This window comes from Triturus cristatus, chromosome 12 (assembly GCF_964204655.1).
Source record: "Triturus cristatus chromosome 12, aTriCri1.1, whole genome shotgun sequence".
Classification (NCBI taxonomy): domain Eukaryota; kingdom Metazoa; phylum Chordata; class Amphibia; order Caudata; family Salamandridae; genus Triturus; species Triturus cristatus.
In genome coordinates, this window is record NC_140595.1 from 114,890,037 (window position 1) to 114,907,822 (window position 17,786).

At 47.0% G+C, this 17,786-nt stretch overlaps 1 protein-coding gene across 2 annotated transcripts in view; it reads right to left on the reverse strand.

Annotated features, from left to right (window-relative positions):
- Positions 1-12,654: 12,654 nt before the first annotated feature.
- The window catches only part of ILF2 (interleukin enhancer binding factor 2), a 56,668-nt gene continuing 51,536 nt past the window's right edge, over positions 12,655-17,786 (reverse strand). For both annotated transcript variants that reach the window (XM_085639896.1, XM_085639895.1), the window contains one exon: positions 12,655-12,836. The gene's annotated coding sequence lies outside the window, so the exon portion shown is untranslated. The remainder of the gene's footprint in view (positions 12,837-17,786) is intronic.

The window sequence follows — 17,786 nt, forward strand, 5'->3', positions numbered from 1 at the left end:
CTGGAAGGGAGTGTTGTGCTATGAATTTTGCGCGTAGAGCCTGAATGCTTGCAATCCTGGCAGAATTGGGGTAGGAGAGCGCTTTTGAGGTGTCTATAGTGGCACGTAGATATTGTTTTATGTGGGATGGTTGTAGATGGGACTTTGTGGTTTACCGTGAAGCCTAGCTGGTTGAGTAGCTGGATTGTGGTGTGTGTTGTACACACCGATTGTATGAACTGGCTTTTATCAACCAGTCGTCAAGGTATGGGAAGACATGAATGTGTTGTCTTCGCAGATGTGCTGCCACCACTGCTAGGCACTTGGTGAATACTCGTGGTGCGGTTGTGACTCCGAACGGGAGCACTTTGAATTGGTAGTGTTGGCCGTCCACTACAAATTTGAGGTACTTCCTGTGAGCGTTGTGCACTGGAATGTGGAAATAAGCGTCTTTTAGGTCCAAAGTCGTGAGGAAGTCGTTTTGGGAAAGCAGCGGAAGTACCTGCTGAAGTGTCACCATATGAAAATGGTCTGAGTGTATGTATTTGTTTAGGGGCCGAAGGTCTAGGATGGGCCGTAGAGTGTCGTCCCTTTTTGGTATGAGAAAATATAGGGAGTAGACCCACATATTTTGTTGGTTGGTAGGAACGTGTTCTATTGCCTTTTTGTCTAGGAGGGAGATAACCTCCTGCTTGAGTAGCAGTAGATGTTCTGGTGACATTGGGCATTGTCTGGGTGGAATGTTTGGGGGGTAGATATTAGTTCTAGGCAGTAGTCTGACCAAGTTATTTGTGTTACCCATTTGTCTGAGGTGATGGTAGTCCAGACCGGAAGGTAATGTTGGAGTCTGCCCCCGACCGGAGTGGGATGGTCTGGGGGAAGTCATTGGGTAGGCGCGGTGGCAGAGCGGCCGGTGTTTGTTTTGCCTCTGCCTTTGTTATTGTTGCCCCTGTAGCCGCCTCTTTGGTAACCCCTTGTAAAGGTGGACTGAGTAGGGGATTTGTATGAAGTGGAAGCGGTGTCTGAGGAGTAGCCTCTGGATGTGCTCCGAAAGGAAGAGCGGCGAAAGGAGCGTCTGGGAGGGTTAGATTGTAAGGCTCCCATGGATTTTGCAGTGTCAGTGTACTTTTTCATTTTCTCTAGGGCGTCATCCACTTTTGGGCCAAACAAATGTTCCTGGTCAAAGGGTGGTTGAGGATGGAGGCTTGTACCTCTGGTTTAAAACCGGATATCCTTAGCCATGCATGGTGACGGAGGAGGACACTAGTATTGATGGCCCTAGAGGCGGTGTCTGCTGCATCTAAGGCACAACGTATGGAGGTATTAGTAATTGTTTTGCCCTCCTGAATTAGCTCATTGGCCCTGGCTTTGTATTTATCAGGGAGATGTTGCATTATGGCTTCTAACTCGTCATAATGGGCCCTGTCATACCTCGCTAGTAGTGCTTGTTTATTGGCGATACGCCATATATTGGCCGCTTGAGATGCAGTATGCTGGCCTGATGCGTCCAAGAGTTTAGACAGGTGGTGGTTGTGCGTCGCCTGACGCCTGGGAGTTGTCCCTTTTCCGTGCTGTGGATACTACCAGGGAATCTAGTGGCGCTGGCCCTCTGATGTAGGAGGGATCTGTTGGGGCGGCTTTATATTTTTCAATGCGCGGGTTAATGACCCTGGCCCTGACTGGGTCCTTAAAGATCTCCGGCGCATGTTTTATAACACCTTCAAGCATAGGCAATACGGAGGTGGTCCTATGTGTGGTGTCAAATGTATCTAGGAGGAAATCCTCCTCCACTGGGTCGGTATGTAAATCTACCCCTTGGTAGTGTGCCGCCCTTTGCAGTAAATGGTTGAACCCCAAGGAGTCTTCTGGTGGAGAAGGTCTGGAAGGGTAAAGATAGTCTTGTGGGATATCAGGGATATTATAATCGTCCCATGGGTCTGGGGATCCTGTGGGAGTGGGGTCCCCTGTAGGTATATCTTGGGGCACATCCCCTGTGTCATCATATGGATCCCCTTGATCATCATTATCCGGGGATGGGGTCGGGGAATGATGAGGTGGGGTGGAGAAGGTGGAGGAGGTGAAGGAGGTGGTGGAGGTGGGGAAGGTAGTCTGAAAGCGGAGGTAGCAGAGTCCTTCCTTTTTGGAGGTGGAGGCGGAGCAGGTTTCTCTAACTGTCTTTTTGATAGAGAGCATCAAATGTCCAGTTTTGAGATCCTTAGTGTTTTTGTAAGGAATCCGGTGCGAATAGTTCTGGAGAGGTTAGTTGGTCCGTCGGCGCCGAAGGCGTCGGGGCCGTTGGCTTCTTAAGTTTATCGGTGTTGGTTCGGTGTTGTTTAGAACCATGCTTGGAAAGCTCCGATTGTTTAGTAGGAGCCGAGATGGATTTCGGCTTCGAAGTGTCGGTGGCCTTGTGTGCTTTTGTCAGTACCGAAGATGGGGGTCGGTGCAGAGGAGCTGGGTCTCGACCCAGAGTGTTTTGGTGTGGGGCTCGGTGTCGAGATGGAGGCCGGTTTCTTTTTCGGTGCCGAAGAGTGTTTATCGGCTCCGACGGTGGGCTGGCTCAAGCCCGAGCCGCCCGAAGGCTTAATTGGCTTCTTTACCGGTTCCGAAGGTGCGGTGTGGGAAGCAGTGTCTTTGGTCTTGCTTAGGCCCGAAGGCGTGACAAAGCCTTTTTTGGTGCCGGTGAGGGTGTGGGTGGGGGTAGATTAGTACTCACGACCCTCTGTGCCGGAGTGATGTCCTCCACATCTGAATCGTCTGCTTCGGATGCGCTGACTAGTACATCGTCGGTGTGTTGTTCTGGAGCGTCAACGCCTTCCCCGAAGAGGTCGTCCGGGATCGCCGTCGAGGAGTATGACATGGTTCTTCTGGCTCTTCGGTCCCAAATAGATTTCGTGGACCGGAAGGATTTACACGCCGGACAGTCTCGAGCCTCGTGTTCAGGGGAGAGGCAGAGATTGCATACCTCGTGGAGATCGGTGTGGGGGAATTTGGACCCACATCGAGGGCACTTTTTAAATGGAGTCCTTTCCATTAGCCAGGACCAGAGCTTGGGTAGGCCCGAAGGCCGCCGTCAACTGGAACCGAAGGTCTTGGCGATGAGAGGCGCGTCGAGTGGGGAGATCGCGATCGAAACAATACCGCGAATTGGGGTGAGGATTGCGTGTCGATCATCGAACTGGAAGCTGTTCGGAACCGGAGCGCGAAGATTACATCCGAGCCCGATGGCGGGAAAAAACAATCTGAGGATGGAGCCGAAGCCCATGCGCAATACGATCCAAGGGAGGAGTCACCTACCTCGTGACTTCCAAAGACTATCCAAGAGGAAAAACAAACTGCAAACATCCGGGCCCAACACCAGATGGCGATCTATGCACAAGTGTGTAATCTGCAGCTCATATGCCTCGAACATATATACATTATAAAAAGGAACAAAATAAAATACAAATTCTCAACACGTGTTTTGGCAAGACTAAACTATCGGAATAAACTATCGCGAGCTTCCAAAAAAAAAAAAAACGATAATATTTCAAATGATACACGATGTACCAACTAGGTTAATTTTTAATATTAGAAAACATTATTCCATATCCACAGTGTTATCCAAACTACACTGGTTTCCAGTTGGCCAAATAATACAATTCCGAGAAAGAACCGGATCAGTCGCAATATAAAATCAACAACAAAAGAGTGCATCCCAAGTAAGAGCTAGCAAGAGGAAATCACTAGGATTTAAAAGAACCCTCACTCACCAACCTAGTTGGTGACATGCTTCATCATTAGGTTCCCACCAGAGATGCTAAGGGCCTTTCTGGTTTGCTACGATGCCCGATTACAGCGGAGCAGGTTCTTTTTTAAGTGTAGCGTGAGTGCAATTAGTGAGTGAAAAACAGGTGGTTAAAAAAAGCCTTCGTTTTATCCCCCAAAAATGTTAATGGTGGAGAACTAGGCACCGTTAAAAACAAGTGCGTCTGATAATTCAATAACTGGCTTTAATTGACCAGATACATCCCAATGTATAAAGAGACAATTGGTCAACATGTTTCTGCTTCTAAGTGTATTTAGTGAAGCATTCGTCAGGACCAGCACACCACGGCGGTATGTGCATGCTAAGGGGCACCCTAACCTGTGGTGGAATGAACAGAGTAAACTCACGGTTAACGTGCAGCCTTCAGGATTTCTGAAAGCCGTAGGTATCTGTGGAAACAAAAAGACATACACACAAGACAAAACAAGTCACAAAATACATCAAAATACGCACACTTGGAAATGTTTAGTGAGTGATCAAACTCATGCCGTAGTTTGTAGTGCTCTTCAAAGTGCAGCAATATAAATTGTTGCTAGCAGGCTATAGTGAAACATTAGTGAGAGCCAGAAATGAATCATGCCTTTAGAAAATCTCCAGCCCCATATTTTCAAACTGTAGTTTTTATGTAAAACTCTTAGGATGTAATCCCAATCTGAAGTTCACAAATTCTTTACAAAGAGAAGAGATGATCTTTCTAGATGTGGTTATAATGAAATAAGAAGAAAGACTACTCACAAAAACCCAATTTAAGCCAACAGCTAAGAACAACCTGTTGGCCTTCTCCAGTTTCCACCCGAGACCTCTGCGGGAAAATCTCCCTTACGGACAATATCTCCGCATAAAGCGTAACTGCAGTAAGGTGGAGGATTATAGCTCTCAATCTGGTGAACTGACAAAAAAAAACTACAAAAGCTAGGCTACCCAGAAAGGATACTAAAGAGGAGCTGTAAAAGAGCAAGAAATCAACCCAGGGAGGCGCTCTTGGAGGATACACCCAAACATACTGAAGAAATTCCACTTACATGTGTTACTACGTGAAGTGTTGCATCTAACGCATTTTACCACTTCTCAAGTTGTGTGGGTAGTCAAGTTCTTTGGTTTTGAATAGTATACTGCCGGTAACGCCCGTGCAAACATGCAGGAATAGATTCCTGCTTCTTTGAATCAATGATCTGGTGCCTTACAATTAAATGAGCACGCCATCAGAGCACTTGAATAGCACGACATGGTAGTGCTAAAGCAACACGTCACCATCTTGAATGTTTCACTATAGCTTGCTAGCAACAATTCATATTGCTGCACTTAGAAGAGCACTACAAACTACGGCATGAGTTTGATCACTCGGTAAACATTTCCAAGTACGCGTATTTCAATGTATTATGTGACTTGTTTTGTCTCTGTTTCAACAGATACCTATGGCTTTCAGAAATCCTGAAGGCTGCACGTTAACCGTGAGTTTACTTGGTTCATTCCACCACAGGTTAGGGTGCGCCTTAGCGTGCGCACACAGCCGTGGTGTGCTGGTCCTAACGAATGCTTCACTAAATGCACTTAGAAACATGTTAACTAATTGCCTCTTTTCACATTAGGATTTTTCTGGTCAATTAAAGCCAGTTATTGAAACATCTGACGCACTTGTTTTTAACGGTGCCTAGTTTTCCACCATCAAAAACTTTTGGGGATAAAACTAAGGCTTTTTTTAACCACCTGTTTTTCACTCACGCTACACATTCAAAAAACGTGCTCCACTGTAATCAGGTGTCGTAGCATACCAGAGAGGCACTCGGCCTCTCTGGTGGGAACCCAACAATAAAGCAGGTCACCAACTAGGTTGGTGAGTGAGGGTTCTTTTATATCAGTGATTTCCTCTTGCTAGCTCTTCCTTTGTTGGATGCACTCTTTTGTTGTTGGTTTAATATGGTTTAGGGGGGAATAAGTGACCAGTTGCTTTCCCTCTCTCTCCTGTTTATCTAGATCAGTCACAATGTAACCCGCTAGGACATTTTTATTTCATAAGCCAAATCAGTCTCATATCAGAAAAGTCATGGCTGTTAAATGCCCTACGTTTTTGCAGTGGAGGGGGCAGAACCATTTCTGTGCGAGCGGGCAAAATGTAGAATTGCATGCCCAAAATATTGTAGAAGGAATAATCATGTCTTCACCAAGTCTCCCCCAAAAACAATGGAAGCTTTAAGTGTTTAGAAGGAATTAGTGTTAAACCAGTTGTTTGGATCAACCAACACCAAGATAGCTGCAGGTATTGTAATTTTATTTATATAGCACTTACTACCCCTGACGAGGCGATGAAGCGCTTTTCGGTGAGAAGTAGACCACACCGGAACACAAAAAAAGATTAGTGGTGGATTAGTATAGTGAAATTTGAGCGGTGGACATGCAAGTAGGTTATGTGGATTGAAAAAGATAAGGGAGGGATAGAAGAGGGAAGGGTCTAAAAAGCAGTGGAAGTTGTGCTTAATAAACAGTGAAAATTAAAAGCACATACACTTAGGGGCTCATTACGATTTGGGCAGAATCACTTCCGCCCAACAACGAATCGGTCACAGGACCGGCCGACAACTGGTCGGAAGTCCCGACTGCCCTATTAGGATGCGACTGAACACTGTTCGGTCGCATTCCTATATTTCACTATGGGAGCACGCATTATGACCATAAACCTGCCATAATGCATGCTCCCATAGTGAAGTAGTAGGTGCGGTTCATTCCTGCATCCCGTGGCAGGCACCAAAAGATGTAGGGATCAACAGGAGGGCAACTTAGGTGCCCCATCGGCCTCCAACCGGAGGCCGTGCACAAAAGGAGGGCCTCCTAACACGCTTTACGACATGGTTTCCATGTCGGACAGACCGGCATGAAAACCATGTCGGAAGCTGTGATCGTCATCTCAAGGGCAGAAAGACCAGCCCTTGAGATTACAGGCCGGATTCAGACTTGCAGATGGGATCTCCTTAGTAATGAGGCGGTCGGAAAGGAAACCTACCAGCCCATTACGATGCGGCCTTATTTACAGGCCGTATCATAATCGGCCCCTTAGGCTTCAAATTCGTTAGAGACCATCTAGGAGTTTCAAGGGTTTACCAGCCCACCTGCCGGGACACGATTCCAGAAGTTCATTAAAAAGGAAGACTCGGGCTCAAGTACAATAACAGTGATTAACATGTTACAATGTTTAAAGATCAAATATTAGAATACGCTACATATCGCCCTTGTAATGCCATGCTTTGAAAATCTGTGTGCCAGCAAAGTAGGTTTATTCACTACACAGAGACCTCCAAGGATAGGCATTTAAATAGAGGTGGCTGTTAATCTGAGAAGTGTGGTCAAAACCCCAAAACTGAAAAGCATACCAGTCAATATCGTGCTGAAAAAATCCCAAAGCATGAAGAGGCATCTAGATTGATAGTCTTAACTGCAGATGTGTTCAGACTACGAGTCACTTTCATTCCAACAGTTCACAGGAAGAAAAATCTCAAGGGAGGGTCATATCCAGCTGCCCCATTACTGAGATTGCCGCCAACCCCAGAGCCCTGGCAATTACTGGGAAGGCAGCGAGAAGTACAGGTTTGATCCCTGCCACAACACCAATGTCCACGGTCCCACCAGCTCGTTAAACAAGGATACATGAGGCCCACACATCAGCAATGATTTGAAGAATAGTTAGTGATGTTACTTCAAAGCCACGTTGATCTCCCATACCGCTATTAGCAGCGTTTGGATAGAGTAATTGGTTCACAAGACCACCATGCAACCCTAAGAGAACACTCACTTGTGTGTCTGCAGCCTGTACAGATTCAATGAGTCAAAGTAACAAAAACAAACCAGTTCCTTCGGGGCGTGGTTTGCAAGCCTAAGATGGTGGTCGCATGAGGTCATCGCTCCAAGCCGGCCCTCATAATATCCTGCGCCATCTGGGGACACTGCTGCCCACACCATCAGACAGCTACTCGTGGCAGTGTCCCCCGAGGATGATAAACCACTTCATCTTGATTGGTGGCAGCCATGGGGCTTGACCAGGAGTCATCTGTGCGGGGCTGGCAGAGATCGAAGACTGGATCGTCCAACACAGAGAACCGTGCCTGTCTGGCTGCCCCAGAGGTGATGCACCACTTGCGGAGTGGACATCGGGTCTGGTGTTCCTCCTAGTTGAACAGGCTGGCAAAGGTCCTAAAAACAAAAAGCTTGGGGGCCCACAGGGACTCACCTCCGCTGCTGCAACACCGGACCCTGATGTATGGATAGCTCCCTGCCTCCCCCCTTAAACAGTGACCGGCGGTGATGAGCAGTTGTAGGGGGCCCCGCATAGAGTACGCAATTGCAGCCTTGTGCCTGCCGGGTTACTGGCCTCCCCCTGTGGGCTCACCCAATTTCGTCCACAACTGCAACAGACCATCTTTGAACAGTAGAGTGGTGTGGCAGGAAGTGGGCCAGCGTGGGGAATTTATTAACTGGTTTGAGGCGCACATCAGCACCCGGCGCACATTTGTGGGGCGGCAAAAGAGCTGCAAGCATGAAAAGGAACCGTGGCCGTTGCTGGGCTGCTCTTGGGAGGTGGAGTTCAAGGTTGGGGTAACTGTCTCATGGGTTGAGATACATGTTGCTGTGAGTTTGACGGAGGGTCGATCTACTATTGGGTGGGGACTGTGTGGTCGATGTCACGATGGACTGCTCCATCCCCCCCTTTTGCTCGGAGCACCACCACACAGGACGGCAAGGGTCTCCAGGAGTGGCTAGAACATTGGGAGCTGTCCGATACCTGAAGAACCCAGCATGGGGTGATGCAGGATCCTATTATGGCCACATTTACCAGTTGCACACTAGATTAATCACATTTGTTTGCCTGAACAGGCTCAGCCAGTACGTGACACACTGTTTTTGGGTCGCACTCTCAGTCCACAGTTGCTGGGCTTTTGATCGGTGGAGGAACGCCGGGGGATCCCAATGTGTCAGCTCAAACCAGCATCCATTGGAGAGGCCTGCTTTAGAAGCTTCCTGGGGGAGATCATGAGGTACTTCAAGCTTAAACAGGGTTCAGCGTCCTCTGGCCTGGTCGAATGTGAAGCATTTAAAGTGGTGGTTCATGGTCATTGTTTAGGAGGGAGTTGGACAGGGTTTTACGGTCCCTAGATGACACATAATACAGGTTAGATATGACCTGGGCACTGACGGGCTGTGTTACCTAGAGTTAAGAAAGCCTGGGAACAATATAATTCCGTCATGGAATGCCTACAATACCAACATTACAAACAACTATTGCTAAGGCACACGAGGAAGAGGGGAGGCCAGGTAGGCTCCTGGCTTGGTTCATTTGGCCTGAATCCCAAGGGGCCCCCCATCACTTTAATCCAAAAGGGGATGACACCACTATTTCCCAGGAACTATCAACACCTCCTTTAGGAAATACTACGAAACACTATAGAGAGTACGGTGCCCCTCCAGTCAGAGATCCCAAACACCTTCTTTTAACAACTACTGCTTCGGGAGCTTGCTCAAGAAGCTAGGGATGATCCGAGGGGCCTGGTGGCTGTCCAAGAGCTTCGGTTTGCCATCAAGGAAACAGCTATAGGTAAAATCCCAGGCACGGATGGCCTACCTGTGGAATTTTACTCTGCTTTTGTGAGGACCTTGACCCTGAAGTTGGAAGCACTGCCTGAGTTCACATGGGACGCTATCGTGGCCCCACTTCCTAAGACCAAGGTTCAGAGAGATCATAGCTCAGTCACCTGTCCATGCTCAACATAGACTTCAAAATCATTAGCAAGGTCCCAGCCCTCCGACTACCCCCCCCCCCCACCATATGCGCACACTGATGCAGTGACCAAAACAGTTTCATTCCAGCTTATAGTACTTCCCTCAACTGTAGGTGGTTTTATCATGTCCTTAACCATCTGGAGGTGCAGTCTTGACCTACAGCCACACGCATGTCAGTGGACCTTGAAAAGGCCTTCGACACGGTGTGCTGGGACTTCTTGTTTGAGATCATGTGATGGATGGGACTGGGGAGGCGTTGAATAAACTGGGTTAAACTGCTGTACTCTACTCCGACTGCGTAGGTCAAAACAGGCATCACTATCTCACAACAATAACATATATAGAGAGGCAGGTTTGCCGCTTATCCCTCCCTTTCTGTTCGCATTGGCCAGCGAGCCGCTAGTCACTTTCACTGGGAGGGCGTGGGCACCAGCATAGTGGTGGAAGCCCGGGACCACATAGTGCGGGAGAGCTCCTGCTCTACTTGGCAGATGGCCCAACAGGTGCCACGCCTACAGTGCACCTACTGAAGGAGTTCGGGACCCTCTCTGGCCTATGGGGGAATAAAACCAAGACCTGCTCGTTCCCTGTGTCAACGGGCATCCAGCAGCAGTCTTGATTTTCCTCTGAACTTGATTTGGTGCTCAACAACCTTTTGGTACATGGGTACCCAGGTGTTCCATTCATTAGAGGACTTGAAAGAGGATAATCTAGGGAAGGCTCTTAGGTCTCTTAAATCCATTGTCCTGTTTTGGAGATCTTTTAAACTGTCAATTATGGCCTGGATCTCTGTATCCAAAATGGTTATGCTCCGGAGGTTCCTCTACTTCATATTCTCTCGATTGAGGTGCCAACCCCTTGGTTCTGACAGGTGGACTCTGCTTAGAGAACTGATATGGGATAGGGCTGCCATAGAGTGGTCCTGGAGGTCCTCTGACAAAAACCTGACGAGGTGTGCCTGGGTGTCCAAGACTTACAATTGAATTTCCTGGCCACACAACCCCAGTGGGTCACTCAATGGCTTGACTGGGCTCGCCAGGAGGATCTGGGCCCAGTCGGGATGGCACAATACCAGGGAGTACTGCCAGGAAAGTTGCTTCACCCATGGGTGAGGATTCCCCGCCCTGATGTATTGTTGCCGGTGGCCTTGAAATGCTGGAGGCACTGTGCGCGGGTGGGGCTCCCGCATGGGGACACTTTTTCACAGCCTTGTAGTGGTCTGCCTGGACAGATGCCAGGCTGGTGATGGTTGGTGACTATCAATGGGGCTCCCTGATCCCTCTGGAGGAGTTGATGACCCATTATGCCTTGCCCCTAGGCCAGTATCTGCTTATGAGGCATTGACAGGCACATTCAGGGACTTGTGGGCCGGGAGCCGTGAGGAACCAGCAACACACGCAGTACTGCAGTTGTTAATGTCCATGGGTCCAGCGCAGCATTTGGTGATGTGGTTCTACAGGGCACTGAACGAGATGATTCGGAAACCTTAGTTAGACTCTGGTACAGATGGAGGGGTACTGGGGCACGACCTTAGAGACCCGAGGTTCCAGCATATCGTAAAAGAGTGTCTAGGAACGAGGTTGACAACAAACAAACAAATGATGGACGGAATGCTGACAATGCAGACATTCTCCCCCAGTCAAAAGATCTGGGTTAAATCCATCGTTCTTTTGCCCACTACGCCACCCCAGTTCAGACATGGCCATATGCAAATCAGTCTTGACCCTGTGCCCCATGGGAACAGTCCAGCCCGAACTGCCAAGCCATGTCTTCCCTGGACCGGAATCAAGCATCCTAGGACCGGTTTCTGGCTATCAGCCGTCATCAGCCAGGATAGCTTGACTCCAGTGGCGTAGTGAGCACGGGTCCCACGTCTGGGAATACCCATCCCACTTAGGGCGAAAGGAACGAGGTTGAAACATATTCAATTATGTACACATGACCTACAAGACACCCCACAGAATCCAGGTCATCTATGGAGGAGAGCCATGCGGCTGCCCTAGATGTCAGCTTCTGGATGCGGACTTCTGCTACATGACCTGGAACTGCGCCCCCCCCCCATCTACAGTTCTGGGACATTGCGTTACGCACCCCGAATACTACAATGGGTCGCACCCTTGCTTGCACCTTGGAGGTCATTCTCTTAGGGTTGCTCCCTAGGAGTCTGCCGCAGATTTGAGATCTAAATTCCTGGATTTGGCTCTGGCTAGGAGGTGGTAGCAATGGCCTTGAAGTCCGCATTGAGACTAGTTATGGGGACCTGGGCTAAGGATATCACCATGTAAGCTGGGGCGCAGGAAAGGGCTCTGCTAAAGGAAGAGACTGGGAGCGCAGAGACGTTCGATCGCAGGGCTGTGGACGGAGGCTGGAGGCCTGGTAGCATCCAGAGAGATGCAGAGGAGGGATCTGACAGACAGGATAGACAGGGTGGGGTGAGACAAGGAAGACACCTCAGGATACAGTGATGAGGAGGGGAGTGTACACTAAGAGACCAATGTCCGCGTCCCCAGGCTGGGAACCTGTTACAGACTTCCTACAATTATGCCCACTACCCTCCTGGATCCTCGGCTACTGTCCCTGCCACCAGGGGTCTCATATTAGTCTACTGGAGGCTATCCAACCACTCCTTTTCTAGTACTCTCTAGTATTAACAAACAGGTACGCATCTCGAGACGGTTTGGTATCTTCCTTTTTTGTTTTTCTTACGCTGACATTCATGTTTTCCCTTTCCCTCACTCCTTCACAATAGTCGGATTGCAAATGAGACACGATAGGGGCAGCTACACACATTGGGGCACTGCATGGTTTAGTTTGTTGGCACGTCACAGGCAGGACCCCAGCAAAGGGAGTTGGGGAGGCAAGGTCTTAGCGATCTGTATTAGGACCCTGTATCACACCTCACTCCGGTCGAACTGCTATGCTGTCAACTTTTTGACCCTCATGAGGATGTCCTCTCGCTCTACATGTTAACATGACCATCGGTTGTAAAGTTTATTTGACTCTGTATGCCATGATTTCATATTAAACGGTCTTGAATTTTGTATATTGCTCATTATCAATGCCAATAATGGAGTCCCAAGAACAGTACACAGCAAACAAGATACAAGTAACGAAATAAGTTTTTATTCCGCTATAAAAACGATGAAAAAAGTAAAAAAAAGAATTTTTTTTAAAAAAAAGTCACAAATGTCAACATAAAATAATTTAACTCGAATGCTATGCTGTAGATTCGTCGTTGAACCTCTCCCTCGGATACGATCTGCATCGGGTAAATGAGCCTCGTCTGCGAAAACAAAAGAAACCTGTTAAAGGCAGTTTTTTCAAAAATAGCTTTCAAAAGATGAAATGCCTAGGTTACAGACACAGCAAGGTGGGAAAGGTAGAGCTTCCAGCATTTCAGGATTTGCCTACAAAGGAGAAAAATCAGCTATGAAGCATGATGCCCGCAATACATAACTGACACCAGCAAAAATCAAAACGCTTTCCCTCAAAGAGAATTCTTTATATTATGCAATAGCTACTTCCTGCAGCTTACCGAAGCTTAAAGAGGCCGGACAGTGGCTCACAGGCTGATTCGGGTTAAGAGGGGAAAGAATTTCAGCACAGGTGTGACACTGGCGACCAAATGCAGTAGTCCTGTTGCTTTCAGTACAGAGTTCTGGATAAAAATGCAAAGGAGCTCATTTTACATAGGTCTATTCTTCCAATTCACATCTAAGAATACCAGAATAGACAACCTAGCTAGAGCATACGCTTTCCCAGAGCTAGATGGCTGCGAGTTCCCAGTTCTCGGCAGCGAAAGTAGGTGCAATCCTATGCACTGAAGACAGTGCTGCGGGAGCAGTATAGCAGCATAGCCCTACTCACAAATACTACGTGCGCTACCTCTTACAGCCTAATTACATGCTCCCTCACCCAGAGTGAAAACTGATGGAATACTTGCAAAGCAGATAGCCATGCAGATCTATAGGTGGAATCGGGCTTTTGAGGACTGTGGTCTGATGTGTGGACTCCAAGGGCTCTGGACAGTGGCAAGGAGGCTTCTTAACGGCAGTCCAAGTACTGTATGTGTAGCACATGCATGGTAGGACTGATGTGTGCGAGTACTGCAACCGGCGGGATCTATTCTGGATGCCCCAAATTCCACATGGGATAACATGTGGTTGAGGACAGCTTTCCTCCAAAAATTACCATTTGACAAATCCACCTAAAACCAATTTTTCTTAACCACGCACAGTGGATTCACATCTTCCATCCGGAAAATATATTTAAAAGTACGGTCTAAACAATGACTCTTTGTTCCAGTTCCAAGTTGCAAAGGAAGGGTGTGCTCTGGGTAACCACGGTTTGTGTCTGCATGACAACTGGTCGCCTCTGCCTAGCATCTATCTAGCTATTCATGCTAAAATTGCGAGCTCTGTCTGACTGTGTTTTACAGCATTTGGGACTGAAAGATTGACAGACTGACATTGCGCACTCCGATCCTCTAGCACTAAAGGTTTCTTTTTTTTTTACTCAGTTACCCCTGACTGGCAAACGTTTCCACAGCAGCTGATAGAACAGGATGGTTAGTCTTCCTCTACTGTGGAACTTACTTTGTTCAATGCTTTAGAATGTTACCATAAAGGAAAGTATGGCAAAATAAAGTGCTGCAATAATACCACACAAAATACTCAAATGTGTGCCACAAAATTTCAATTTTGTGTTGCAAAATTTGCTACTCTGACTATACCACAATATCCTGTGGGTATTGTGAAGTGGGAGAGTGGAAAATAAAAGTAACAGGCAACAGTAATACATTAACAGAAATATTACTACACCATTATGCTCCGTATGTACAAAAAAAAAAAAAGGAAAAAAAGGCATTTCAAGAATACTGAACTAAATAAAAATGCTCTTCAAATTATTGTAATGTATTGCAACCAAAGCAAAGCTGCAGAAGACTTTTAGGATACTAGGAACTGGCCCTCCTTAAATTATCTAACTAACCTGATGAATTTTTGGGCACTCAAACATTGCATTGGAGTGTTTCCACCAGATGCAAATTCCAAGGCATAATACTATTAGGATTGTCAGCCACATCAATGCAGCAAACCTGATCCATCCCAAATGTCGACATGTGAGCGTTTTTGATTTTTTTTTTTTAAACCGTTGGCAATTCACAACTGCATAAGGATATTGATGCAAAACTATCATCCATCTGTAAACCAACCCCGTGAGCGTCTGATTTCATAAGGGAAATCTCCATTGATCAGCAATTCAACAGAACTTCAATTAAAAAATGTGAGAAATTATGCCTACTTTCGATTAACAAAACCACTATAAAAGCAGTTTAATAAAAAATTTAAATAGGGAAATTATGCTCCTTTAATTCCAAAGCCAGCACTGTTCAACCAAGCTTTGGAAAGTCATCTCAAACTTTGCAATCTTCTAGGATGAGATGTTTGAATACTACTGTTTATCTAAAGACAAGCTGAAATATTTTTTTAGATTTCACTAGAAACCTCAGGGCATCTGTTTATTTAGTTTTTTCTCTCATAAATTCGCCTTTTCTTTTGTCCCCCTTTCTCCAACCACCTGGAACCTCCCACCTGCACAGAAGAGTTTTTCCTTTCCCCCTGTGTCTAGGGAGCAGCCCCTCTGGGCAGAGTTGCTCCCTATGGAGGATAACTGCATATCCTAGTTTCAGCCGCCCCTAATGGGTAGTTCGGCTGGGGGGTGGGTACAGAAGCTCACTAGACATCAGGGAAATATGCATAAAAGGGAAGCAACTCCTTGAGCAAGTTTCTCTCCCCTCTGGGAATAATTGTTCTTGCATTACCTGTGACTGATTGGGGTCAGGTTACTGAAGTGTGCAAACTGGTGTGCATTTCAGACTACAATAAGCACATGGGTTGTGTAAAAAGAGTAGGATCAGAGGTTGGAGCCTTACAGTGCTGTTCGTAAGCCATACATCTGGTATAAAAAGTTAGCTGTTCATTGGTTTCATTTGGCAACCTTCTGTACCTTTGTTCTATTCAGAGATTGTACTCAAGATTCAAAGAGGACTTTATTAGTTTCAACGGTCTGTAATAGACAGCCTTGCAGTAGTGGAACAGGCAATTGTTCCTAGAGTTGGGCTGGTGGAGGATGGGGTTGGATCGAAAGATTGCCACTTTCCTAATTACATTCCTTCCAGAGCAAAATAATACCCAACAACTTTCCCTGTATATCCTGTGTCTGAAGGGGTGCCTTTGAATGGATAGTCGTATGTACTGCTCAGAGTGGCCTTTCCAATCGTGGGCAAAGTGTGTCCATATGTTTTAAATCGTACCACAATCAACTCTAGCACTGGGAGCAACGGATGCAGCTCAGTTATTGGCTCTGGGTACCTAGAGTTCTGGGAAAACACACAAACCTTACATACCGCTGCAGATGTAATGGTGTATTGCTCTTGTAAATTGACCAACGTGGCGAGAAGTTACAAATTAAAACATGGTCACACAAATAGGACTTTTTCCCCTATTAATTTCAACAGTTCGCTTCTTTGGGAAAACCTGAAGGCATCTACATGAATGCCTCCTTGCTTTATTCGGAATTTTGTATACTTTTCAGAAATCTATAACTCTTCAGGATCACCCATGCATTTCACAGCGGTTTCCACCATAAACTGAAAGTTGGTTGAAAGCACAACATTTCGGAATAAGCACCAGCATAGCCAATCGTCTCTGCAATGGGAGTGCCTAATTACAGATACGGAGAAAGGGGTGTTGCTTTTGCACAGCAGGTTTTTTATTTCTGGCTTTTGAATGAACAGTTGTGTGCATTGGTGAGAAGAGATTGTGATTTGCAGAATGAGATGAGCTTTATTTTTGCTTGTATCTACAGACGAGACCTAAATAACGGGGACTGTCATAGCAAATCCGGGGCCTCTGGTCACCCTAAAGTTGCTTCAGCAAAAGAGTTTTGCAGCGATTGATAATGCAAAACATACGCACACTGCAAATATGGAAATGACACCAAAAATGTTTGCCGGTATTACATGCCAGTTTGTATTTTGATAAATTGAAAACATTACTGAATATCAGTCTGTGTACATAATCCTTAAGAGGAGATGCCCTCAATATGCGGTCATGTTTTGGCTTCAACGCTATATGAATCACGTCACAATTCGCATTTTAACCGTGAAAAAACACGTAATTTTGGGGGGGGAAGACTATTTTCTAGGATGGCTGGAGACAAAAGTTCGACACTGCCATCCCTATACTGAAGGGCATGCATGTGGCGATAGCTGTCTCTTCTGAGGCCATATTGGAATCAATCCTCAGTTTGTGGACGTTAAGTTCCTGCTTGTTAATAACCGTTTACCCACCCTAAACACGGCGATACAAAATTAAAAACACAGGCCTTTGTCGGTTTGTATATGTTTGCTATGAAGTCATGCCGGTCACAAGATGGCCCCCAATATTGCGGTGCTAGGTTATGATGTCAGTACGTCGCTGATGGCTGTGTGCAGGCATCCTGTACTTGAGTTTGTGTCTGTCCCCGCCTGATTCGCCCCTGTTCATGCACGTCTCTCCCAGCACGGGCTCACACTCTAGAGCCGGCACAGCCTTGCCACTGGCCTGATGAGCTGCTGTAAAACATACCATCCATGACCCGGGCTCAGTACCCCATGCTGGGTCGCTGTTTAGCAAGGAAGAGGGCGGGCTGCAGAGCCTAAGAGGCAGGGGTAGCAACGCACCTTAAAACTAGACGACCTAGAAGTGGGAGGGTATACTGTGCCTAGCAGTGGGATCATGGAATGAGACATTGACAAGCTCGTGCGGGATGGGGAGCAGGGTCGTGGGTGGTTGCTGAGGCACCATCACAGAACGAGAGAGAAATCTATGAGGGTATGGGACAAGGTCCAGTGTAGTGTGTAAACAAGAACAGCCACTAAAGATACATGGGCGAGGGCAGCATCAACTGTGTGCAGTGTGGGAATAAGAAAAAATGGCGCTTGGAGCGAATGAAAAAACACCAGCACTCCTGAAGAGGGCTCTTAAACCAAGAAAAAGATATGTTGGTCATAAAATCAGGGATAGTCACTTGGTCTCTGCTCCCAGTGATGGGTAAACACAGGAAGAGGTACAACAAATGCATGACATGGACAAATGGGGAGAAAGTATAGGAGAGCAACGATGGAGCCAGCAAATGGGAAACCTATGTATGGGCTGAAGCCCACCAAGTAGATACAGCATGTCGCCTAGAC